The 27,878-nt window shown below is 37.7% G+C and overlaps 1 protein-coding gene across 2 annotated transcripts in view; it reads right to left on the bottom strand.

Moving 5' to 3' along the window:
- Positions 1 to 27,878, bottom strand: part of LOC131434938 (putative transcription factor SOX-15) — a 159,677-nt gene that overhangs the window by 115,478 nt on the left and 16,321 nt on the right. The gene's annotated exons all lie outside the window — the stretch shown is intronic.

Raw genomic sequence — 27,878 nt, 5'->3', positions numbered from 1 at the left:
AAGGCAAAGGAAAAGGTTATCAAAGACATCAATCAGTTGACGACCTGGTGGAATAAGATAGCTAAAACGATGGACGAAGAAGGTGTGCGCCGCCTAATGAACCGTGTTACAGGAAAAATTCGAGAATTCTTTCGAAACCGTGACGAATAATTTTATCCGTATTTTTTCTTAAAAGTATGAAGAAAACGCTACATTTGTATAAAAAAAATCTTGAATTCAATAATAAATAGCTGAAATACAGGCAATTATCTTTGTTCCAATTCTGAAGCAAACTTTAAATACTCCACTAGTTTTGTCAATGAAAAACGACATAGGGTTTGAAATTTAGAACACACCTTACTTTCAGTAGAATAAAAAAATTCAATTGCAGCTTATGAGACCATAAGATTTTTCATTTGAGTCTCGGTTTGGCCTTCTCTGAGAAAAAGAATTGAGTTCTGCCTTTGATTTTTCGACCACGGAACCGGAAATATGAAACCGATGTTCGTTTGACCAGCCGTTGGGTCTAAAACTACAAAATGAATCTGTTTTTTTACCCCAGCTTTAACCAATTTGGTCTTTCACCGGGGTGGCCAACCAACTTTAGAAGAATTTTTCCGTTTTTTGCTTCACTACTCTGAATGACGGTTTTAAAATTTTAAACAAACTTCACCCTGTATTTCCGAAGCCGGAAGACAGATACTGATAAAATTTAATAGCTACCTATGAGACCTTTCACTTGAGCCCAAGCTTATGAAAATCGGTTTTGTCATTTCTTACTACAACTTACATGTGACTAGTATTTTTTGTTTGTTTCTATTATAGAGGTCACTCGTCTTATCGAGCCAGAAAAGCTTTCTGACCCTATGTGCGGGGTTGGGGATCGAACCCAGGTGGGCTGCAGGAAAGGCATCGACTAACCCATCACGCGATGTCCGTCTCCGGTGACCAGTAATTAATATAATCTATAAATTAAAATAGTCTTGAATCACATTTGAAAAAGTTTTCCCTGTAACTCCGGAACCGAAAGTCGGGCCCGCATAAAATTTAATAAGTCGGTCTTTATCGTTTAGAATTTTAAACTGTTAATTCTACGTACCTTTTTATTTGTTTTTTTTTTTATATTTGGCATTCTAAACATGTAGATGTATTTAGTGAATTGTGTTGTCTCTATTGGGAAGGATGATTTGTCATTCGAAAGAGTTCCGCACGGAAAGTTCGTTAGGTTCCAGTATCGAATCGTTTCTCAGAGCTCAATCATTTTCTCAAAAAGGCCAAATCGAACTTCAAAAACAAAAATTAAAATTAAAGGACTCATGGTCCCATACAAAATTGATGAATTTTCTCTGATTCCGGGATTACAGGATGATGAGTTTTTAAAATTCATACAGATGAATTGTTTGTTTGAAAATTGTTTGACGTAATAATTTATACGAATCATTTTGGGTTATGCTAGTTCCTGAATACCGGCTCTTGAAGTACCATAAATAATGACGAAATACTCTAAATGGATCTTACTTCGACATCTCATGGAATGTTCAATCGATTGTCACACGTTAAGATTGAACTTCGATACAATTTGCGGTTTCGACACTACAGGATAATGAGTGATTAAAATGTCAAAAAAAGGTATCATCTCACTGCTAGGTGGATCAATCACGTTTTTAAACGCGAATTTTCACAAATGTCCGGTTTTCTTGTTTTGTCTTAAAAATGCATGAAACGTCGAAATCGATTTTTTTTCTTTTTTTTACGCGGATTTCGAAAGTCACGCGTTTATTTTTTTAATCACTAATCAAAATTTTGGACACTATTTCCACTAATTGAAATCTCTGTCGCATCCCGAACTACCTATTCACTCTTCTTCAACTTCTGTTTGACAATGGCCCCATATGGCGATTAATCGGGCGAAAATGAAAGCACTAGGGTGGATTGGATTGTTTTTTTTTCGAATCCCACTAAAGGCATTTTCCGCTGAAGTGACAGCGTACCAAATTAGGTCCAAGCTATACAGATCCCTTGTGAGTATACATTTTCGGAAAATACTCTTTTACAGTCTGGAAATACGAAGTATTGTTTGTCATGAAAACCTGGGTGCCTTATCAGTAGCTGTAAATGCCTTTCCCGATCGCAATCTTTTTTGCAAATTTATCGATCAAAACTTATTTAAGCTAACCTTTTCTTAACAAAATTGATAACTAGAAACCGAAAATCGACGAGAAGATAAGTGCCCGAGAAGGATTCGTACCTGCGTTTTTCCAATCACCTGGCATGAATGAACGATATCGATGGTGAAAGTAACTCTTGTTCAACATTGGTATCCCGGGCAGAAGTGATTTGCAACAAATTTTATTATTAAAACCAAACATCTCAATGGCAGAAATCAACATTATTCAACTGCCGAGTTTTGCATAAAGCAGTTCAATTTGAACTGCTATGCACTGATGAGTCAAAGACGAAACGTAATCATATCAAAATCGGTTATGTGCCCTGGCACAAAATTTGGCTAATACCTGAATGACCAAACCTGTATCGGCCAGAAAAAGTCGAAAACATGTTTTCGTTCGGCACGTCAGTATAGACATTGCATTTCGATGCAAAGAAAACAAGTGTTCTGTAAATAGCAGAAACTTTACGTCTGCTTAGCGGTTCAAATTGAACTGCCGAGTTTTGCATAAAGCAGTTCAATTTGAACTGCTATGCATTGATGAGTCAAAGATCATAACAAAGTCTGCATGAGAAAATAGCAACAAAATATAAAATTTTGTTATTGTAATATCGAAGCAAAATAAAATATTTATAGAAAACGAATTTTTCAGTTAATTGTTATCCTAGCATTCAGAATAGAATAATATCATAAGCGTTTATCTTATCTGATGCTGATGTAATTTATTCAATAGTGATTTATTTGAAGATAGAGCTAATGGATCAATAAAACTTAATGGAATTGGTATAACTCATCAATAACAACATAAGATATAATAACTAATTTTGATGATAAACTCATATTGTACAAAGTCTTGATCCCTCCGTTGAAAGATCGATAAAATATCAAGTATCGCAATGACAGCACAGAAACATCAATACAAGATGTGATGGTACATTTGTTATTATTTTGATGATCGTCGTTATGTTATCTTAGTCCCAGGTTGGCGGTTCAATGCATAGGACGCTGGTCTTACAAGCCAGTTGTCGTATGTTCGAGCCCCGACCTGGAAGGATCCTTAGTGTCAGTAGAATCCATAGTACCTACCCATGCAATGGTTCTGTACACTAAGAATCGGCGAAGTCTGTTGAAACAGAAAGGCCAAATTCCACAAAAGGAATGTAATGCCAAGACTTTGACTTTATTTACATCTATCCGGAGTAGCAGCATTCAAATACAGCTTCCGAAACTACAGCAGAATTCTAATACATCATCCGAATCTCAGTTTCACTATTACGCTTGTTGTGATCCTGCGATTGCAAGTATGCCGAATATAGTTTGTTATTATGAATATGTTATAACCAACAATCCTAAAATATAAGGATAAAAATAATAAATCAATACTTGACAATTGTAGCTAATGCTCAGGCCCCTGTTTAGAAGGTTTACCCGATGGGATGTGACGCTAAGTGTTCGAATTATTATGAGTGGCCGCTCCAGCTAACTCTACATTTAATCTGATTCAAATATTCCGAAGCATTAACCATTTACTTTACTTATACACATTTATTCGATTTAGTAGGTACTCTAGTTGGTTTCTCTACAAAAAGGAATGCTTTTTTTAACTATTTGGATTGTGGTAGTACATCAATCATTTTTTGTTCATGCAACGGTATAGTAATATAAAATGACAATTTCTGGAACTATCTGAGCGCTGCCTGGAATATCTACCAAATCCCTTCAGCCGAATTAAATGGCACGCTTATTCCAAATGAACTCATGAGCAAACAAACCATAAAAGGAGTATAGCAAATGTTAACTGTTGAGAAATAAAACCACGTGAGCCCCGAAATTAAAATGAAAATATAAAACAAATGAGCAACTTCGACTGCAGTCACGACTTCCCGCCCGGCTCGGTTACCCATGGACCTACCAACCCTGAACCAACACACATACACAACGCTGCGACAGCTTTTCCTGTTTTGGTGGGTACCACAACTGACCGAAGGCTGAACCGTCTACACAGCCGAAGGTAATTTTTCGCTAGATACTATCTAAAGGTTTCATCCTTCCGCGGTTCAGTCCGGTCTGGTTCGCAAGACCGCAACCGCAACCGCACCCGGTAACCACTCCGATGCAGCAGCAGCGGTCGCTTCTCTGTGATCTTTGGTCCTCCGGCTCTTGCAATGACCGCTATAAAACGCCGTAATATACCCGCTAATGCTTCGATTGTCCTTGTTCGCGGGCCGGCGAGCCCGTTTCGGAATGGTTTCTGTCGGTGCCGATTTCCGAAAAAATGAAAGAAATTTTAACCTCCAAATGAGACGGCCGCGGTACGATTCTAAACACACGGTCAAAGCGCGAATCATTTCTTCTGCTGGCGCATACTGGCTGGAGCCAGGGAACCGAACAAACTCCGCAAGAGCCGGTCAGCGCAGGAATGATTTGTGGCATTCCGTATCGCGGAAGAATCATCTTTGGATGTTGTTTTTTTTTTCGTATTTTTTTTTCGGAAGATCTTCCCGATTTATGGCTTACGTAGGAAACGTAAAACAGCGATGTTTAAAACTGCGAATGTATGTTTTTTTTTGTGAGAAAACTAGAAGCCGTTACAGATTGGTGTTTTAATTTATATCATTCGAAACAGATGCACTGAGTTTCAATTTAATATAATCAAATTTTGATTCAATACTTGTAAGTAATAGAATTTTTGAACAGAATAATTTTTCTTCTGTGACAAGTTGCATCAAACAAGAAAAACACAAACATACAAACACATGATTGAGCTTTTTAAACCAACTTCAGACTGCGCACACCGTGATTCAATTCTTACACGATTGTAGCTTATCTATGACTGTGTATCTTTTTTTTCACTTCGTTCCTGTCGGCGTACGGTGGTTTCTGGCAGTCATCACAGATAATCACAAACATTAGCGACCGTATCGCAACGGGTACGCTTATTCTCGGAAGGATTTCGACAAAACTGAAATGTTTATGAAGTTGTAGTTTTTTTTTCGTCAATGCCATCTTCGTCTCCAATTGTGAAGGTCTGTGAAAGACAGGATCGGGAGGCCACCGTATTCATCTATTTCGAGTCGAGGAGAGAGCTACCGGTTGACGAACAGCGTCATGTGGTTTGAATTGATTGTAGCTAACATATTTTCCGCTAGAAAAATGATTTTCTATCGTAGTGATTTGTCACTCGACATCATCAGGCAGTGGGCGACTGCAGGTCTGCAGGATGTAAATGCAATAAATCAATGAACTAGCTAAATTGAATCCGACCGTAAACAAACAGATTATCGCTAGGTGCATTGTGGTAAAATCATTGATACAAATCGCTACTTGTTACTAGGATGAAACCTCAAAGCAAGAGTCTCCTTTGAAAAATCGGAACGGTGGTTGATCACTAACAGAGACAGATCGTAAATCATCAAAAAGTCGATCCAACGCATTTTTGGTTGTTGACCCATTTTCCAAGAAATCGCGATGCATGGACCCAGTGTTCGGCGAACCTTCAACCCAACAGTAGCCACTATTTGTCAATCACACCGGTTTAATTATTCGTGTTCCATGCAATACGAAGGCAACAAATCATTCTCTAACACTAACGGTCAACCCGACAACAACCGATCGGTCAGACTCAATGCTACAGTTGCTTTAGCCATCGAGGGAGAAGAATGGGGGAGTACAGATGGCTGGTAGTATGGCAGAGTTTTAGATGCCGCTCTAATGATAATCAAGTCGCAGTGATTTTTCGCCGCTACTGGAAACTCCGTGCTCTGCCGACCGGTAGTGGCACCCATTGTGCATCTCATCACGGTGCAGTGATGCAGCGATGCAATAGGAATTACTACACTACCGGGACGGACGGCAAAAAAAAGCAGGCGTCATATAGTACAAATTGTTTGACGAAGCTGCTATCCCTTCTCCCTGCGCGGGTAGTTCTCGGTTCCACTGGTTCTGGTCTTAATTGAAAGGTTGTGTAGCACAATAGTAGAAAAATAGGCGTCATCGTGATACATCGAGGCATATTTGTAGATTAGAAAGAGCTGATTCATGGTTCGTTTGACTGGTGCAATGTGTTGGAGAGTGTTACACATTCGGACGAATTCCATGGCAGTTGGACCGATAAAATCATGCAAATGAAGAACATAATGTATAGGCAATTAACAGTTCTTTTTCGAAAATCTAATTTTTCATTATACCATTTTTTGCAGTAACATGTGAACAACAGATATGCGTATATTTGTCTTGTTGCATTGGTTGTTTGGTAGTAGATCTCTTTAAAAATAAGAAATAAAAATTTTGATATTATAGCTATTTTTGATATAAAGTAAATTGTTGTGCAAATTAAATGTTCTCTAATTCGAGGAGGGAAATTCTTTTTAGGAACATAATCGTCGAAAGAGCTTGGAAACTCCAACCTCATGTCTTCCCGTTTGTCTATTGGAAATTCACGAACAAAAAAATTCCAGAAATTCATATAATTTGGTACGATTTTTCTCCATTGAAAAATAATAGATATGTCTTATTTTTATTTTCATTTTGTCTTCAACCGGAAAATTTGTTTCCTGTGACAAGTTGGAGTATTCAAAAAGTGGTTACAAAATTTACTTCTCAAAACAAATTATTACTTTTCAACCATTGAACTGATTTAACTATTTTTGCCTTTCTCATATAAAAAAGATGAATGAATGAATGAATGAGTTTAATTATACTCGGTTTTAACCGTTTGGTCTTTCGCCGAGGTGTATCTTGTTTGGGAGAAGGTGTAGGAATATAGAAAAGCTATGCAATGACGGTGAAAACTGGCTTTTGAACCGAAGCCCGTAGGGCCGAGTGACATATACCATTCGAATCGGTTCGTCGGAATCGCAAAATGTCTGTGTGCATTTGGGGACGGGTATAGCGTGATGGGTAAGTTGATGCCTTTCACGCACGTGAATGACATTAATGTTAAAGCCTCTATAATAGAAACAAAAAAAATGCATTCGATTTTCTCGCAGATGACTAGACAGATATGAAAGGACTTTTTCGTAGAACGCTATTCATTTGAATAGCGATGATTTGATCCGATCTCCGATTCCGGAATTCCATGAACGTTGATAAATTCAAGCTTCGCCAAACCCTGCGCGTATGAAAACACCATGCCATGAGTCATACTGTTAGTTATGTTTTAAAATAATTGCTGGCTCACAAATCTTTCAACGGGTTTAGATTCTATGTTGTTTTATTGTGTTATTATATTTTGCCCCGATTTTTCAAAGGTCCAACACATGGAAAAGAATCAAATGTTTTGAAAAATTATATAAAAAAATTAACGGAAAAAAATTGCTAAGACAATAAGGTTGCTTTTATTGTATTATCTGCGACCTGTGAAAGTTCTGTTCGTATGTATTTATTTTTTAAAGAATGGAATGATTTCATTGAAAATGTGAGGAATTAATTTTAGGAAAAAAAAGTTTTTTAAGATGTTTCTCCTGGAAAGTCATTTTAATTATCAAATTGAACCAGCTTATAACACTTTAACAAAAATTTACGAATTCTCACACAACAACAATGCAATATACTGAAGAATTATTCTAAATCATTAAATTAAAATTAAGCATAAAAAGCATGTAAGCATTAAACAGTAGAACATGTGACCACAAAGTACGAGTGACGGTTGTTAAAACAATACATACCTTATGATCAAAAAAGAGCCGGAATTTTCATTTTAAAATCCCCGCGCTTGACCAATCGGTAAACTTTTGTTCTCCCAACGTTGGCAACACTTTTATACATATTCTGTCAAATTTTGACGCATATCGTACGATTAGTTTTTGTTTGGCGTCTATACAAAGAAGTTGAAAAATTTTCGTGTGGCGATTTTTATAATGGATGAAAATTTAGAACAACGGCTCGCGTTCGAAGCGCCATTCGGTCGATTGTTGTGCGGTTTCGACGTCATATTCATAGATCCACACCTCATCACCAGTTATGATGCATTCGATGAATGTGGGGTCACTATCTGCGTTGGAAATCATCTCTTTGGCCACACCAACACGACGCTGTTTTTGAATGAAATTCAGCATTTTAGGCAACTGCCGAGAAGCGACGCGTTTCAAACCAAAAACATCAGTTAAAATGTGTTCGGCTGATCCATAAGAGATGCCCAACAACACAGCAATCTCTCTAGTCGGTACAGAACGATTTTGCAACACGATTTGCTTCGCCGATTCAATATTTTCTTCAGTAACAGATGTTGTTCGGCGGCCAGGGATCTCATCATGATCCAAGCTTGTACGACCACCTTTGAAGCGTTTATACCACTCGTATGCCTGTGTTTTTCCTAGACACGATTCACCAAAGGCCTTTTCTAACATTTTCAACGTTTCGGAACACTTAAATCCATTTGCAACACAAAATTTGATGCACGCACGTTGTTCTAAATTTTCATCCATTATAAAATCGCCATACGAAAATTTCTCAACTTCTTTGTATAGACGCCAAACAAAAACTAATCGTACGATATGCGTCAAAATTTGACAGAATGTGTATAAAAGTGTTGCCAACGTTGAGAGAATAAAAGTTTACCGATTGGACAAGCGCGGGAATTTTAAAATGAAAATTCCGGTTCTTTTTTGATCATAAGACAATCCTGGGTTCTCTGAACATGATCTGCCAAACAATTTATAGCTCGGCATATAGTATAATTCGGCGCATTCGTTTTCGAGGATTCCGGTCGTACCGCGCCTGCAAACGTCCCAAAAGATTCCAGATTCCAGATTCACGCAAACGATCGATACTATTCAACGGATAGTTCTACTGTACATCCGAACCTAAAATATTAGTTTAAACATAAGTGATGCTGTACATTGTCATTTCCAAGAAAGGCATTTCTAAGCCATGGTTCAAGCCATCTGGGTTGGCAATCAATCAAGATGTGTACCAGAACGAATGTTTGTAGAAAGCTTTGATCCCGTTTTTTTTTTTTCAAAAACATCATGCTGATGGACAATACGTGTTTTGGCTCGATAAAGCGTCATCGCATTGCGCCAAAAACCACAATCGTTCCTGAATACCCATTCGATACCATTTGTACCCAAAAACCACAACCCAATAAATCTACCTCAGTGTTGCCTAATCGAAGATTTCTTCGAGGTTTGAGCTCCTTGGTGTACAAAAATAACTGGAGAGCCACGAATTGCTAACAGTTGATTGGTAGAATCGAGAGATGCATTCGCAAAGTTGACATGAAGGCCGTACAACGCTCCTGTCCCGACATCAAATGGAAGCTTCGCCGAACATCCGATTACGGACCGTTTTCAAATGTTCACTTTTTTTTCAACAATGAACAATGTATCTTTAATTTCAATAAATCAGATCTTCTCCAAGTATGTTTGTCCTTTTTTGACAGCTTGAGAAAGAAATTCCAAAATTTTAGTTGCCACCCGTTAGTACTGTTGTTGTACCGTTTAATTCCACTATGTCACGTCTTTACACTCTCACAAAGTCACTATTTTCACAAAAGTGTATCAAACGTTATACTACAGATGCGTATTTCGGAATGTTATTTACATCCTTCTTCAGTGTATCGGTTTTATAAGTTTATTGAAAGAATGCTGCAGTGAAGTTCCTTTTATCTTTCTTTTTCTCAAATTAATGATGCCAGAACTATTGTAGCTTATATCATTAATAATACTTCATTGAAAAATCAACAAAATATGGGTGATAAAAAACTAGTGAAACAATTGCGGGAAAAGTCTGTATTTTGTGTTGAGGTCGATAAAAGAAACAAAGTGGTAATTATGGACAAAAAAAATTATGATAATCTGATAACCCAAAAAATCAATGACGGCTCTTATAGGAAACAAAGAGCCGACCCCCTTCCAGATATTATTAAAAAAAAATAGATAAAACTCTCCATGAATGCAACCCAAACTTCGATATCAATCTCAGTAAAAGATGAAAGTAAATCAAGCATAGTATCTAATGGCCGTTCTGGGCGTCTCTGGATTTCGGAAATAGAATATGGATTTTTGAATAAATGCTTTTTTAACTTATCATGCACAATAGACTAATGGTTTTGTAAAAAATAATTATGCAAATTACCTTTCAAATTACTAGGTGTTAATATTCTAATGTCTCGAACAACATCGAAAGCTATACATTTATAGATCTATCAATACATTATTTTGTAGGAAGACAATTGAGGTTGGATTCTTCACTTTGCCAATTCGTCGATCGTGCACTGTGTACATGCAAAAAGTACGCATTCATCGGGTTACTTTCCCGGATCTGTTACTGATATCATAGTTGAATAACAAAAACAGTCACCAGACGTCGATGTAGTGCGAGCGCATAGAAAAAAGCAGAATAACAGTAGCTCCGTCTAAACTCATAATTCTTATGTTCAAACTATGCATTTCTATACGTTTACTATAAGATCACCCATATAGATCTTTATACAATCGGAAAGATTTTTCATTCCAAAAAAAAACATCCTCCGCGAAGGAACATTTTGTCTATTGCGCCTTCACTGCACCCCAATTACCGGAAGTCAGTTCTAGCTATCGGAAGTAAGTATTTGAACGCATTACTGAGGCATGACTTTGGTTCATTTTTTTATTTCATGAAGTGGTCAACCAGTCATTCACAGTACAAAATTTATCCACACCCATCCTGTTCGGTAATTACGTTCGTCAGAGCAACCCGAATCGACAAGTGGTACATTTTTTTTCGAAAAGGTATTCACTTTTATATCGATGTAGACTTCTTCGACTTCTGCGTTTTCTTGGGGATGGCACCCTAATTTGACGATATGTGATCAGCAGAGCGTAAACTAAGAAAACAAAACAAAGGTGAGCTGGCCGGTTCCGATGTGATGATTTGCTAGACCTTGGAAAAGGGTACATTTTCGGTTAATTTCGAGTTTCAACAGAAGAGTTTCGCATTGGCTGACAGTTTGATCGGTTAGATTCGAGACCAAAAATTCAGCATTTCAAATTTATATCACCATAAATCTCGTTTGAATTTGAAAACTCGGCATTGGTGTGTCATTTCTTTGGACTGTCAACAGCGTTTGGGGCAAAAAAGTGTCCAAACTGGCTGAAGTAAGGAACAAAAAAATATTCATTTTTTTCGCTTCTGTTGATTTTCGGGATACCCGGGGCGGGGATGCAGCGAAAGAAAATGCATTCGTCAGCCGGCTTTTTCCCCTGTCTGCATGTAGTTTATCCCGTTTCGATCCAAGCCGCCTTATGCTACCCATAAAATCAGCATAAAAAATAAGCAAACGAATATCAAATAAGGCGCATTGCAATGCAGGGTTCGGGAAAAAACAGGTAAGCTGCAACGCAATCGCGTCCAGCTCGAAGTGGACCCAGCAGCGCAGCATTATGTGAGGGGACAGTTTTTTTTGCCATACCGGTCGGTGATTCTTGATCGTTCAACAGCGGTGTTGTCTACTCCACCAAGTAACCGAACCGTTGTCCACGATAAAGACAACGGATTGGGAGCGATTATGCATGATTTTCTCTTCGGTGCGTTGTGCCCTTGAGACAGGGAGGCCAGTATGTTCGGATGGTTAGGGTATAATTCCTAGCCAATGAAGAATCTCTAGCTGACCCATGCTCATGCTCCAAACAAATAAACACTCAGCTTATAGTACTTCGGAGCTTTCTGTTAATTGATATAATATCTTTGGAACGAGTTGATATAATATCTTTGGACTCAGGGTATTTTTTTAAATACTTTATGGTTTAGTGTATAAAGCGGATGAAAATCTCATTCCGTTTTTCATTGAAAAACACTGGTGGCGTGGATCGCTCTGGTTTTGCACTTTCGATCAGAAATGCAACATTCTGACGGTGTTTTATTGCGATTTCTTCTCGAAAGTGAAAAACCAGAGCAATCCATGCCACTAGTGTTTTTCAACGAAAAACGCCATCAAATTGGGTCCGGAAAAAACTTGGAGTAGATAGTGTCAGAGGCATAAACGAAATTGATGTAGGACTTGAGTCGTGCGAAATAAAAATTCGGTGTCTCAATATTATTCAATTTCATGCAGTTTTCTGAATACGGTATTTATGATATTTCTGATGTCCTGAAAAGAACCATTTGAGCCTTTGAAGATCTGAAGAGGGCTATAAATTACATCAATTGATATTATCACAATGCTGTCCATATGATTTCTCCGATGTTTTACACTGTGCTATGAATTTCCCTCACATACACATGATTAGAAGCTGAAAGTAGAAGTGAAATATGCTTCGAAAATAGAACTGCTCACATTGAAGATTGATACAATAGTGACGCGATTGTCGTATAAATGAGGCTTCTAGAGATCGCAGAAATCATTGAACAAAATATTAGTATTTAAAGGTTTTGGTATCACGTGGGTTTCAGTATGTGCTAAGTGCACGTAACTGCTTTTTTGTTTTTATGTTGCATCATCGACTTATTGCATTAGCAGTATATTTTGAACTGCTAACCCTACCTAACGGTTCAACATAAACAACATCGGATAGTAGAAGCTGAAGACAACGTTTTTGTTGGGCACGTCAGTAAAGCCGTCGCACTCCGGAGCAATACAAAAAGGATTTGCAAAAAGCATTGACATTTCGTCTACTTAGCAGCTTATGTTGAACTGTTAGGTGGCATAACAGTTCAACATAAAGTAGTGACGAATCTAAGACGCAAAGAAAAATAAACCGCTAAGCATACGTGATTTATGTAGAACCGTTAGATGACGTTACCCAAGTAGCAATTAAAACTTGCTGAAATTGGCATGTTTCACAATTGCTACAAAATGGTTATTCATGTTAGAAATGTTTGACAAATGATTTTAAATGTTTTTGTAACAATTGTGAAAATCGTTCATATTACTGCTTGTAAAACCAAATCAAAAACCTCAAGTTCCACTTCGGTTTATTTAACTGATTCTACAATAAATTCATTTGAGCAGTTTCATTTTCGGTTTCTACTGCTATGAAACAAATCAAACAAGAAACTTGTTGCACATCATACAAGCAAACTGCGCTTTTTCAATCGCACAATCGTTGCGAGAAGAGTGAAGAAATACAATGCTAGAACAATGTTTGCTACTTGGGTAGCAGTTCAACATAAACTGTTAATGGCCTAATGAGTCGAAGACGAAATGTAAAAAAAAGAAAATATTGATTATATTACCTCGAATGTGAAACATTCTTCACAGCTCTTTGAGGAAACATTTGTAAAATTTTCTCCGTTGTTGTTCACAATGACCAGCAGGGTATAGTGAAGAAAGACGTAGTCCTACATTAAAACGTATTAGAAAAATGGTTGTGTTTATGCAACGCCGAAGGATTTATCCTATATTGGCTTTTACAGGCGACACATGTGATTGTGAACTAGTAATGAGTGTATGAATAGATTCGTAATAATAAGTGTATAAACAAGTTCGTGCCGTTTCTAACAGAAGGCGTAGCTTGATTTTTGTTCCAGTGATTTACCTTCCCAAATACAATTTCATACAGTTTCAGAGTCGATATGTGTCATTTAGCTGAAGCGTAAACAGAAATACGTTTATTACTATGAAAATGTCCAATTTTTTGACGAATAGAGTGTTTTTTTGCGAATTGTTATTTCTATATGAAGAAAACAGCTACCGAAAGGGATCGTATTTTGATGGAAGTGTATGGTGAACATATTCTAGCTGAACGAACGTGTCGGATGTGGTTTGCACAGTTTAAAAGTGGCAATTTTTATTTGTACGATGAAGAAAGAGCCAGAGAGCCACCAAAGTTTGAGAATGTAGAATTGAACGAATTGCCCGATTACGACCCGTCGCAAACGCAAGAGAAACTTGCAATATCACTCGGAGTTACTCAACTAGCCAATTGCCAACGTTTGAAAGCAATGTGAATGATCCGAAAGGCTGATAATCGGGTGCCGTATGAATTGAACCCAGGGGACGTCGATCACCGTTTCTTCACGTGTGAACAACTGCTCAAACGGCACAAAAGAAACGTATGAATACCCCGGCCATGCATCATCATCGACGGCCGTTCAGAATATTCATGGTACCAGTTGGGTGTGGTGAACTAATGCAACCGAGTAAAAGGATCACGGGGGAGGTCTGTCGACGACAATTGATGTATTTGAGCCAAGTAGTACAACAAAATGGCCACAATACACCTATAGATACTGCACAGCCGGTAAAAACGTACTTAAAAACGCTCAAATGAAAAATCCTGCTCCACGCGCCGTAGAGCCCAGACATTGCATTTCCGATTACTTTTTTGTTCCGGTTGATGCAACATAATCTGACTGAGCATTACTTCTCCAATTATGATGAAATAAAAAAATGGACTCGTTGATTGAAGCCAAACCGGTAGATTTTTTTTTTAAATGGTATCCGTTTATAGCCAAAATGGGAAAAGTAGTGGTTAACGAACCACAATAAATTGAATATTGACTTTGTAACCATTTACTGCCAATAAAATTTTAAAATTTCGAAAAAACAGCACGAACTTATTTTTTTATCTAATAGAATGTAGATGTAAGATGTAACAGATGTAGAATTTAGATGTAACATAGTTGTTAATAAATTCCACTAACTGCTCTAGTAGAAATTCATTACAAATTTGTTGTGTTGTATGTTATAATAAATTATAAGAAATTGAGTAGTTCAATAATTGTAGAAAATATACATGCAATTGCTTCCCATTCAAACACAGCTCTAAAACGGGTGACGGTTATAATTGGAAATTGAAAATTAGAAAAGTCAATCATTAGAACAAAGTTCAAAGAAGTCATAAAAAATACTTATGTATACTATGAAGACAATCACATGTATTTAAAATCAGATAGATCATTGTTTTCAGTTTGCTTCAAGAGGTGCAATTTTTTTTCTAATGCCTCGGATGTAAACGAGTAACGACTGACAAAAACTATGCACATTTCATTCGGATACGACTTCCGACTTTTGTCAAAATCCGACTTTCGGTTTCGGAGTTATAGGACTAGGTGTGTCTAAAATTGCAACCCGTCATTTAGAACGATAATGGTAAAAAGAAAAAAAAGTAAATTTTAAATCAAAATTGTTTCAACTTGTAAGTTGTGTTAGTTGCTGGTCAAACGAACTGATTTCTGCTATTCCCATTTTCGGGTTCCGGAAATAGTGATCAATAACACAAAAACGGATCTTTTTCTCAGAGACGGATGAATAGATTTTCACAAATTTGGACTAAAATGTACTTGCGATACGGATTTTTATATTAAAGCTTCTCTTCGTCAAGCTTGTGTTCAAGTTTTGTATGCAAGCAGTGATTATAGCGTTAAGTTTCTCTACCATTCTGCGATTTCGGTTGAAGTGATAAACTATTTCTCATTATCAATCGAGTTCATCTTATATAAATAAGAAATTTATCTTACGCACTCAACATTTACCCTGGGGTAGTTGTCAATTTCTCAGGCGAAACGACATAACATGGAATTTCATCCGAGCTTGCATGACACAAGATCAGAGCATACCAATTAAAGCTTCAAATCGTTTTATGGCACTTTTTGTCTTACTGTCTAGCAACAACTCTAGCATGCTACGCGTAGGACTGAAACGTTCGCTATAATTTTGCTTCTATTTATAGATTCATGTGCTTCCAACAGCTTCGCTTTTGCATCGGTTGACCAATCAGAGCGATGCTTTCCCTTTGATATATCGCTTACTCCTTCAAATTCGTCGTCTGTGGCAGGGAAATCTGATATGTCGGAGATTTTTAGCAGACAAAATAGGACATGTCGGAGATTTTTAGCAGACAAAATCATTTATAATTGAGAATACGTGGCTTGATACATTCAAATCGAATCTTAGAAATATTTCCAATCAAATGATGAAATAATATTAATAATTGATTCAAAATAGACTAAGCTGTAAGTGTTTAAAACCTGACCACATTTCTACATGAATTTTTCCTTGAGTTTCTAATTTGCACCCCTATATAGAAAACAAAGATGGGTCCACATCAAAATTTAAATTGGAAAGGTTAAGTTTTTTGTATGCTCCAACAAACTTTTTGTTCTTATTCAAGGTTCAATTTTTGACCAAGCTTTTGAGGGCGTATTTCAGCAATAACACGTTTAATATTGGTTTCCAAAGTATCAATCGTTGCTGGTTTATCCACACAAACCAATGTTAGATTCTCTGACTTCGTTAAAGCCGATCTGAACGATTTTCTTTTGTATATGTTCCAAATCTTCAGGTGTACAATGTTTAAATGTACATGTCGATAATCTGAAATCAGGAAGCCATTGCTTCTGGACTAAAAACAGAAAAAAAACATGCCAACATTTTGGAACATCACAAAATACAAAAATTTATTTTGTTAGTTTCGTACAAAAAACAATTGCCAGAGTTCTATAAAGATTCCAACGGACAATCGGTAAAACTGGTAACCGTTTCTGCCGGATCGAATCCGTTCTGATCGAGTTTTATCTTCTTGTTCTTGCTCGTCACTGCTCATCGTGGTGAGATGCCACGAGAAGCTGGCGAAACCATCTCGCTTATTGGCATTTCAAATAATCGTGCGCACCACGGTGACTTGTTTGTGTATGCTTATTGCCTTCTTATTATTTTCCTGATTTCCTCAATCCCAAAACATCCCCCCCTCGGATGTCCCTAGAACCGTGTGTATGCGCTATCTACGTACGCGTACCAACAAGCGTATCGAAAGTGAGTTCATAAAATGCTGGAAAATCGTACCGGTCCTTGCCAGCCAATCTCCGCTTGCCACCTAGAGAGGGTTTACTGGTAGGGAGGAAAACTGCGGCACTCCAGAAAACTTATGTGGCAAGAATGGAAATCAAGAAGCGCGGCTTTCACGTCTGTAATCGCTTGTTGTGCTCTTTCGTTCTACCTCGAATGCGTTCCGACGATCTAGATGCTGCAGTGGTCTGCCAGTCCGTCTCGAAAAATGTCGATGCCGATTCTAGTTGGCTGGACGACCGGCCAGCCGGGTGCCCTTTTCAGCAGCTGCTGATTATTATTGGTAGGATCTGCTCCCGCTTGCTGTCCGTGATCCTGCTGCGGCGGGCAGGAAGGGCTCGTATGTATGTAGATGCGCGCATGCATATACATATCAAATCGATAGCATAAATCAATGCCGTGTGACATATATCCTTCGGATGTCAGTGTAGATATGCTACCTCTTTGCGCTTGTTCTGCTCTTTCAAGTTTGCTACTCTGTGGCCCGATATGGTCTTGTTGTTCTAGACATCGACGCGCGCGGTGTGCGTTTTATATGGCATTTGTATGGATCACGTACGCGGCTGACTTGGTGCGGATCCGAATTACTTGGCCTGCTAACATTTTGTTCTCGGAAAAGGACATGCAGATATTTGTTGGTGAGAAATATCCACAGTTGATTGCGACATCTACTACAATTTCGAGTCTTGGTTGAACCTTCTGGATTATGTTGCATCTAGCTCGGCTTCGGTGTCGGGCTATTCGACTGCAATTGATCGGTACATAATTCCGTTTATTTGGTCAGTTATTTTCAAGGGATATCTTTTGCTTCACGACAAATACATTTCAGCAGAGTGCAGTCAGGAGTTTCAACAGTGAAAAGACCTTCAAATAGAAAGCTGTTTTTGAGCCATTCAACGACACAGAGGCTAAGCTTTCCGGCTTCCTCGCTCTAATTGGCGAATATTTGATCTTCTTGAGACAAACCAAAATTCCAAAATTCCACCCAACACTTCATTGCGAATGTAGTGAACGTTGATCAAGATTTCTGTTGGCTGTATTCGAGAAAGATACCCCTCGCGATAGGTTTTTGCTGTGAACCTCATCCACCAAGCCGCCCAACGCAAACAGTAGGAATATTACCGCTATCCGCATTGCTCCTGCAAAAAAAAAACTCGTTGTCAGACCAAAGTATTTTTTTTACCACGGTCCATGCTTTCCGCAATGGAATAGTCTCGTGGGCACGAAGTGAGATTACCAATAAAAGAAGCTTGCTGCCATTGCGCTCAGCAAGTTTCGGTAATATCTTCGATAGCTCTAGCCTGGCCACGATTTATTTTATATACTTTATTTGCGATACCGATCGCTAATAAAAATGTCGATAAATAAAATAATTAATAACCTCTTGGATCCCGGAATTTTGCAAAGAACTGGTGGCTGGTAGCTATGTCGGAATGGATTCGATCGGTTGTGAGTCGACTCCTTAAAAGGTCAAAATTGGTTGTAACTGCTGGCAGACAGTGGCAGGTGGATGCAGCTGAATGTTAAATGCATAGCAAATATGCTGTTTCAATTAAGATTAGGACATCGATTTCACGCATGGAACGGTGACTTGTGCATGTAAGTATATTTTGCTGCTCGGATTTTCACTTGCAGATGTGATAGTTGAAAGGATGGAGTGTAAAATTAATGACTAACAAAAAATAGGTTACGTCAAATTTGTTATTTCTCATTTGTTTGTTAATATTTGGTCCACGGAATTAAAAAATAAAGGTGCTACTTACAATCTTAGGAAAACAGTTATTTTTTGAAAAATGCAAAAACAGTTTTCTCCTCGACTGCTAGATGAATCTTCACAAACATCAGTTTATTATTCAATTAGTTTATGCACTAAAATATTTAAGATATTTCTCTTTTGAGATTCCGCTCAACGAGCACAAAAAAATACTTTGGCTTTTTAAAAACAACTCAGTGACTGAAAAACATGATTCTTGAAATAAGCATCCACAAAACTCTGTACCTTGTGATGACGAATTTTCACGCACAGAAACATCGATCAAATGATAATCGGAAAAAAGGAGATTCTCCGGTGATATTTCGTTGCAGAATTTTTACTACGCTTTAGTTCGACACCGAAGCTATCCGTGCAAGATTTAATTGTTATATTCTCATCAATAAAAAAAATAAAACTGGAAAACTTTGCAATTAAGAAATAACAATTGCGATATTTTCGATGCACGTAGAGTGGTCAATATGAACAACAATATTCTCTTGACTGCTATCGAATCACTGCTCTGTTGATAAGTGGATCAATAGCAGTTTGAAATCGATAATTTAAGAAATTCTTGGTGACCATAGGGTGGCTCAGTATGAAAAACTGTATTTTGAATCTTTAGGGAATCTAATGATGGGAGATAAGGAATAGTAAAGGAGCATGTGAATAAATATAGTTTGTCAGTTTATAAGCGTGAGGGTGCTCAAATCTGTGAAAATTTACAATTCGTAACCTTCAGGAATGCTCTTTACTTATCACCAGAGTTGAAAATAATGCCGGTTTCGTAGTTTCAACACATGTTCTCGTCTGATACTCGCCTGGTTCGATTTCGCAACCGGTTGTTTGATTCGCAATAAAATGAATACTAGGGAAATGAATTCTAGATTTTATGAAAACCATCTGTTTGGATTGATAATATTAGTTATGCAGTTTTCACTACACAATAGTAAATGCAAAATAATTGAAAAAATATTCCACGCCAAATAGTGATTATAGCGACAAAAAACTGTTTCTATTCCAACTGGTTGCTTAACACTCATTCAATATTTATATTAAACACAAAAAACACTATTTGGCATGAATTTGATTCATAGAAGTAACAGGAGCGCAGGATTTGGCATGACTCGAACACTCAGCAGGCGCAGCGGAACATTTTCGGAAAAGTTCAGTTTATCTGCGAATTTGTTGATCATGTATTCTAGAAACTGTTGAGATATAACGGCTACGATATTTAATTTCCCAAAAATCGCCTCTTCGAAAATCTTATCAGGTACATTAAATGTGCGAACTTCTTCCTTAAATATCATCGAGGAGAATGTTTGCTAGTGAACGTTTGACAACTGATTTTTTGTCAAATGAGAAAAGTTCCAGTGAGAATCGCGTTTGCAAAAAAACAGTGGTGACATATTCTTGAATGAGTTTTCTGATTGATGATATATTTTGTCTGAAAACCACTTGCGAAAAATTTCAGTCACGATTCTGAATTTATTTGGTTATTACCATCAGGGCACCATTTGTTTTTCGAAAATATGTGATTTTGTGTAGCTCATTTGTAAGCCTACATGTAATGTGTTACGGGGAAAGGAACATATAAACTAACTAGTACAAAAAGCTAATCGATTCGTTTGAAGATTTAATGAATTTTTTTCGAAATTCGCTTACACTACTATGTGACATTACATCTAATGAATTTAAATTTGTGAGTGCAACTCATTTGTACTAAACCAGGGAGGACGCTTCAAGATCATTCGCAGAATTTCATACTGAATTCTTGGAAGTGTTTCCTGAAGTGGTACACTACAACCTCAATTTACGCGAATTCTTTTTTTTTTCGTAAAGTGTTTTTTTTATTCGGCTCCTTTACACTTAAGTTTAACGCGGCCGTTACACAGTAAAAAATATTTTTCTTTTTTTTTTTTGCTGGATCTTGTTGTGTTTTTTTTCCTTGGCTGAACAGCAGGTGAACAACTTTTTGGCAATATTGACATGCGGCCATCTAATTGTCATAGGTAACAGGTGATTTGCACGGGATTATTGTATTCTGACCGAAAATTACATAAGAAGGTATAGCCCTCTTCAAGCGCATGCGTAACAAACGTACGCCATTTAGAATTTCGGAGAAATAGTTCTCCACTTTTCTTTTGCGATAGAGAGAATTTCTCCGTATTGGGACATAGTTTTGCGAATATAAGGATCGATGACGCTTGAAGGAAGATCATGCACACGCACTTCTATAGTACTATTTTCCATATATAGTGGAATGTTGTACTTAATGTTTTCGTGTTCCACATAATGCACATTGTTATTGGCTGTTGCGAATTGAATTGCATATAACTCTTTATAAAACTGGATGTGCACAACATTTTTTGTCTTATTGCATTGAAGTCGAATTTTGCACTGCCTGAATTCAACAATAATTAACATATATCCTTTCGTAGCGGCGGATCTTTTGATCGTTTGGTTCACTCATTTCGAGATCGTTTTATTGTTCACTACACAATACTGTATCTGGTTTCTTCCGTCCCGAACGTAAGCGGTTTTGTTTTATCGACTAACTTGGATGAGATGTGAAAGCAAACTGAATACGAGAATTTGCTTCAGTGAATTGAATATAATGAAATGTACAGTACGGAATTGTTTGGTTTCATAGAATCTAGTTAAGATCGTGGGTACGAAAGAATTCTCTGGAAAAAAGATCAGTGTATTTCAAATGCACTTATCATGAAAAAACTAAGATTTCTTTCAACCGCAGCGCCGACCTTTACTAGAATCACACACCAGTAGCAGATATTTGCAACCGTTTCGTTTTCTTATTAGCGCGTACGAAATTGAACGAAGCACGCTTTGTGCATCGTTCGTAGAAGCGTGTTGTGTTTTCTTCTTCTGTGCCAGCACGTACCGGTATTATATCGTCATTTTATATAGCGATTTGAAAGCTTCGACACTTAACGCCCTGTAATTGCGAAATCGGAGGTCGGATCCGGATAAAATTTCACAGTAGCTTGTGAGCTTTAATTTAAATCAAGATTCGTGAAAATCGATTCAAGCATCGATAAATAAATCGAAGAAAGTTCTGCTTTTGGAGTATTTCGTCACCACTTTCGGCACTTCCGGAACAGGAATAGTGGGACAAGTAGTGCGGAATTAAGTTTATATGCCCACAAACTAACAAGTTCTGCAAAGTAGAAGAATTAAACATCCAGTTTTATAAGACCTTTTATTTTAATCTTTGTTTGTGAAAATCGGTTTAGTCGTTTCCGAGCAAATTGAGTGCACATTTTATCCGTAATTTTCACATATTGCCAGAAGTCGGATCCAAATGAAATTCAATAGCAAATTATGAGGCTATAAGGCTATAAGAAAGAATTTTGAAGAGTAGCCGCATCTTTCTTACCTGACCTCTCGAGACTCTTCACAAGAGCGGATCGAACTCGTTCAACATTAACTGGTGTCCGGACAATCCGCTCCGAAGGTTTTATTTTGGTCGCAGAACCTGTTTTTAAAAAAAAATCCACCCACAGCTTCACAGTATTACGCGTGGGCATCGGCATGTTCGGCCCTGATTTAAAATGGCTTTTAAACGCACGAATATCGCACGAGTATCACACGACTTATACTTCAAAGACGAGTTAAAATAACAACGCGGTGAGCGACACTCCCGTGTTCCATGATGAAAAACCACTAGAGGAAAATAAACCTTCATTCCTCTACTTTCCGATGTCGTGTTCGATTTTTCCCTTCCTTGTTTGGTTTCAGTGTAAGCGGAGAACAGAATGTGTCAGATTCCTTTGCGCCTCCCTGTATATAGACTGTATATAGACGCATTAAGTCAATCTAAATACCTAAATATCAATTTCAGTGTTACCCAGTCACCGGATTTGATTGCATTTCTCAAAGTTTTGAATTGATGGTAACAATATACATCAATTCGATGCTAGAAGTTAGACGGATATGACCAATTATAAATATATCGAAGATATCTGTCAGTTTTATTAACATTTTTTAGAACTGAGTAAGTAAAGGTAGTTTTTAAATAACTACGAATAGATTTGTAATTGAAACCTTAAAATAAGTATTAAAAAACCCGAAATGAGTATTCACAATAATTTACAAAAATAATACAACAACCTACATTGTCACCATATTCGTCACCATATTCGAGTACCACTTTCTGCTATCTACCAACTACTGGCGATAGTTGATTCGTGTGCTCATAAGTAAGTATGGAAAGCGGCTTTCATCGCTGCCTAGTCCCCCACTGATGGAACATCAAATGGGCGGCACACGACAACGCCGATCGTTGTGCAAGGCAAATGCTTTGCCTATAAATGAATGCGCAAAGTTCACGCGCCCTGTCCTCCAAACCTCCAAACTGTCAACGGCCGCGATGCCGCCTCTCCGTTATTGGTGAGCTGCGATTTTTAATTGGATCGAATTAGACAACGTCGTCGAATGGTTGGCCGATCGCGGTGCGGTGTGGGTTAACCACCCAAAAGACGCGCGATAGGTTCCCGATCGTGTTCGTGTGGAACAGGAGGGAACCGGGTACGGCAACAAGAAAAAAAACATCGTCGGAGTGGGAAACAGCATGGCTGGAAACCTCACGCGGTAAAGGAGCGAGAAAGAAGATTGCAAACCTGTGATAATAATTTTAATAACTTAAGTGGCCTGACTTTTGATCGTGAAATGCTTCTTGCTGCTGCAATGCTGCGGCAGTTTTCCGAACATTCGACTTCCCGGCTTCACCGGGAACAGCAGTATGCAAACAAAAAATCGTTATAATCACGCTCGAAGAGGGACGATTTCGGCTTCCCGCGTCTGTGGGGAGGTTGTAAATTTCTCTGTCAGCGGTTTAGTTTTGGTGCTGCCATAAATATTGCGCTGACTGAACTAAATACGTTTGGTGGTAAGCTGATTGCACATTTTTACCGGGCTGTTAGACTTCTCCGACAACTGATAAACATCCTACGGGTTGTCGGTTTAGGAAACGCTGAGGCGGCAACGTCAGCTGATATCGATCAGGACGCCATTGAGTGTGTTCGTTGGTAGCTGTTCGATGATTTGATGCTGGTACTATCCTGAGATTGAATTAAACATCGTAGATAATTTGTACTCCAAGCAGAGGCTCGATTGTTTGAGCCGCTAGCCCGGAAATAAAAAGTGCTGAATCCGTAAAACTTCAGTTCGAATGAAGTATCTTATTGGTGACTAGAGGTTTTGCTTCTCAGGTTTTTTATCCGATTTATTTTTTGAAATTATTAAAATAATCTAGATTCTCACGAGGTGCGCAAAAATGTGGGACAAGGTTGATACTGTACAGTGTTAATACACTTGATTCACTTCTAACCCATTAAAAAATCTTTACCAAGTATATGCGGTTGTCACTCATCTCACTAAGCACTGTGACAGTACGGTCGCGGCTTCCAAGAAGCAAATAGCTAACACATGACAACCTCTTGCTTGCTTTATTAATCCAGTTTTCGCTTTCTGAAGTGACCCTTACTCTGGCGGAGACGAGTTCCTAGGAATTCGGCCTGGTGTGTTGAAATTGTGCCCAAATAATGTAAACGGAACACGCTTTAAATTTATGCGCGTAATTCCGCTGTCGGTCACACACAGCTCATATCAACGACAAAGTAAAACAAACAAATGGTGCACTACAAATTTGTCAACTTGATAAAATCTCTAGGAAAAAAAATCTATGAATGAAGAAAGTCGTCTGAAGACGCTGAACAGAAAACTGACTGGACACCATGTGTTTTGACGCATCTATCATATCCCGAAACCGAACTACCAAGATCTCAATCTGTTCGGATATCCAAAGACCGGTTGAACCGCTATTCACACGTGCTTTTAAGAGTGAGAGTTGGCACTTTACTAACTAAGATATGTGATCTTCGGGTAACAAACGCACGTGCCGGTACGCCTGTATAGTATTCCTATACATGCCTAGAAGGTCCGTCAGGTACGTAAATTTATGACCATAAGCCGTCTTCATGGTCGACCGTTGGTCTGAAAATCTGGAAGTTGTTGGTTGGATTTTACGACTTCTGCTTCCACACGATATGAGTGACTGCTTCATACTGGACGCAAATCACGTTCCAGTCTTCCGGCCTGGTTGTTTATTGAAGAAAAATTTGTGTGGTGTTTTAGCCCACCTAGCTTAACCCTTATTCCCATTAGAAAGAGGGGATTGCGCTAGCAAAAAGACTCACCTGACGTCACGCTTGATTGTATCGATTTCTAATTTGTCAACTCTTGACAGTAGCTGATAGTAACCAGCCGCCATTCGTTGCCTCTTGAGATTAAACCTTAATCTATTTTCCGTCTATGCATAGTATCGTGATCTAAGCTAGTCCGCGCTTCCCGTGTTTTTCACGCCGTAATCAATCGAGTGCCATATCAGAATGTGTCCGTTATTTAGTTCATTATCATCGTGAGTACCGCGCAGTCGTTACGTCAGAATCCGGCTGAGTACTTTTTACCGGAATTTTTAATGTATTCGACAAATAATTTACTAAGAAAAAAAGTTTACTGATGTATGATCGTCAATTATGCAAAATACTAAAAATTGTTTTATAACATAGATGTTCTCATCGAGATTCAATCAGTACGCATTTGATTTGGCCCATTAAAAACCCTTATATCGCATACACCTAGTAAACATCACCGGTCAAACCGAATAGCTTCATCGGCCAGCTGATCGACAGAATCAGGTCAACTTGGGACGGTTGGGGCAATAAAAGGCAGTTGGAACGCCGAATGTTTCGCAATCGACTACCACAGAATAAATCATCAGTGCACAAAGTTTACCAGCCATCCCCAATTGAGATTCATTACTATTTAGGTGCGGTATGAACATCCGATTCCGCTGATGGACATTGCTGTCGGCATGGCGCACGCAGCGCCTCTCCACGCTTAACCAAAAACAACACAAATACACTCGCACTAGATATGCATTTTTATGCAAATCGATCTTTTTCCGCTGCAAATCGACAGATGGGTGCAGGATTGGATCGTGAATAGTCAGTGATGAAATCAATCGGTATTCCACAATCAGAGGGGAAGTATTCTGTTGGAATTTGGTTTTGTTGTTAGAATACTCACAAGCCACGACATGAAACATTCAAAATAGTAGCACATATTGCCCATACAGCACGGAACGACCGAAATTAGCTCTGCGTCTAATTCGTATTACTGTTTTTGAATTTGTTGATTTTAACAACAAAATATCCAAAATAACTATGAAATTAGTTAAAATTGAGAATTTACTTTGCTGAAAAAAAACTCTTATTTTTAGAGGATATGTTTAGTTGGCGAATATCCTGGACACAAACCAGCAATATTTCAATCCAACAAGAAATTCTCATTGACAACTAATTTTGTTATTAAAATCAGAAAATTTCTTTCTATTTATCTATCACCATCATTGCTGAAGGACAGCACAAAGAAAACAAAAATGAAATTGGTTTTATTAACAAGTTTATTAGCCAAAAACTCATGAGAATTTTCAAAGCAAAACAATCCATTAAAAATCTAAAAAGGACAGTCTTGTTGAAACTGCTTGTAAATTGTTTTGAAGTTTTTCGCATGTGTTACGATATATCCATATATAAATTTCTAGACCGATATGTAAAATGACGTAAACTCTTAGTGGAAAGTGTATTTATTCAGAATTTGTGCGCATTTGAAGCGATTGTGCGTAGTAATGTTTTTACGCGGAATAGTGAAGTGAGTTTCGAATGTTGCACTCTAATTGTATATGTCAAATGATGTTTTTTGTATCTTCCAACCTTCCGGGCTACGCCGTCCGGTGTGCTACTTGTATTCGGTTTTTGTTTTCCGAGTGCTCAAAATTTTCAGTGAGAGAGTCGATTTCGCGAAGTCGAATGAAGAAAACAGCGATTTAGAAGAAAAGTTTTCAAAAAGAAATTTATGTTTCGTTTATGTCTTTTTTTTCAATAGAACATCGTATTTATACCTGCCAATATAGAAAAGACAACCGCGATTGAATTTTTTTTTCGGTAGTAGTGTGTAGTAGTCTAGTGGCTAGTAATCATTATGGTGTTAACGTTTTATCAGAGATAGTGTGCCATATAGCTGCAAATTTCAGAAGCCAATTCAACCATTTATATTGGTTGAAAACAACGTTTTATTTCTCTAATTCAACTAAAAAATTAGTTGAATGGAAATGAAGTGTGCCTTAGCTAAGAAATGACAGCACGTTTGAATGGTGAATTTAACTAAAAAAATAGCCATTTCAACAAATATTTTATTATTATTATTAAGGAAATAAGAATTAAAAAATCTAAATTAGCAAAAGTAAGATTTTTTTAGTTGTCTCAAAAAATAACTAACTAAAATCAGAAAATCAACTAATTTTTTCGCCAAAATGCTGATTTTGGTCTTTCCGTGAGGAAATTATTTTCTTGTTTAACTCTATGCCCAAGTTTCAGGACAAAACCATTATCTGATGATTGCTAGTTTGCTTTCGTGGTATCTTCCTGGATGATCCCTAGTTGAGAAATAGCACATCACTCAATAAGACTAACACACAGATGGTGCTATTATTGTCAAATCCGCGTGACGTTTATAAACTACCAACTTTCAAAAGACCTTGTATGAAAATTCATGATATTTCGATTAAAATCGATTTTTCGATGAAAAAAAAACTATATAAGTTCATCAATAGCTTCAAAAGTGTTATCCGGGCTCATTTTTTGAATTTTTGGTGGTTGTTAAAAGCGAAAACTACGATTTTTCACCAAAATATCTGCCATTTTGTAGCTGTAAAACCCCTCCAAAGTAACAAAGTAACGAAAAGGGAAGTGTTGGGGTCTGGTATTTTATATGTAGAAATTGTGTGCAGAATTAAAAAAAATGGTGCAGCAGTTTTTTAATGACGATGGACACGGACTTTCACAATTTCAAAAATTATATTTTTCTTTTATAATTTGTTATAATGAAACATATCAAAAATGTGTTGTCAAGTTTTTAAGTCAAACGCAGCTGTAATCTTGGGCCTGTGTGCCGAGCTCTTACTTCTGCGCAGTATGACATAAGAAAAAGTAAAGGTCTACAACTTTTAGAGTTTTGTTCCGATAGACTTGAAAATTTCACAGAATGTTCTCAAAATGTTTTACTATAAGAAAAAAAAAAGAAAATAATAAATGATTTTTCAAAAGTGTTAGACCATACCCGCCCCTTAAACGTAATGTACGGATACCGATGATGGTGAACGTTCTGGTCGTCCAATTGTGGTGGTTTCTCCA

Source organism: Malaya genurostris, chromosome 3, assembly GCF_030247185.1.
Source record: "Malaya genurostris strain Urasoe2022 chromosome 3, Malgen_1.1, whole genome shotgun sequence".
Classification (NCBI taxonomy): Eukaryota; Metazoa; Arthropoda; class Insecta; order Diptera; family Culicidae; genus Malaya; species Malaya genurostris.
Note: the sequence above shows the minus strand (reverse complement) of the source record. Positions and strands in the feature narration are given on the sequence as shown.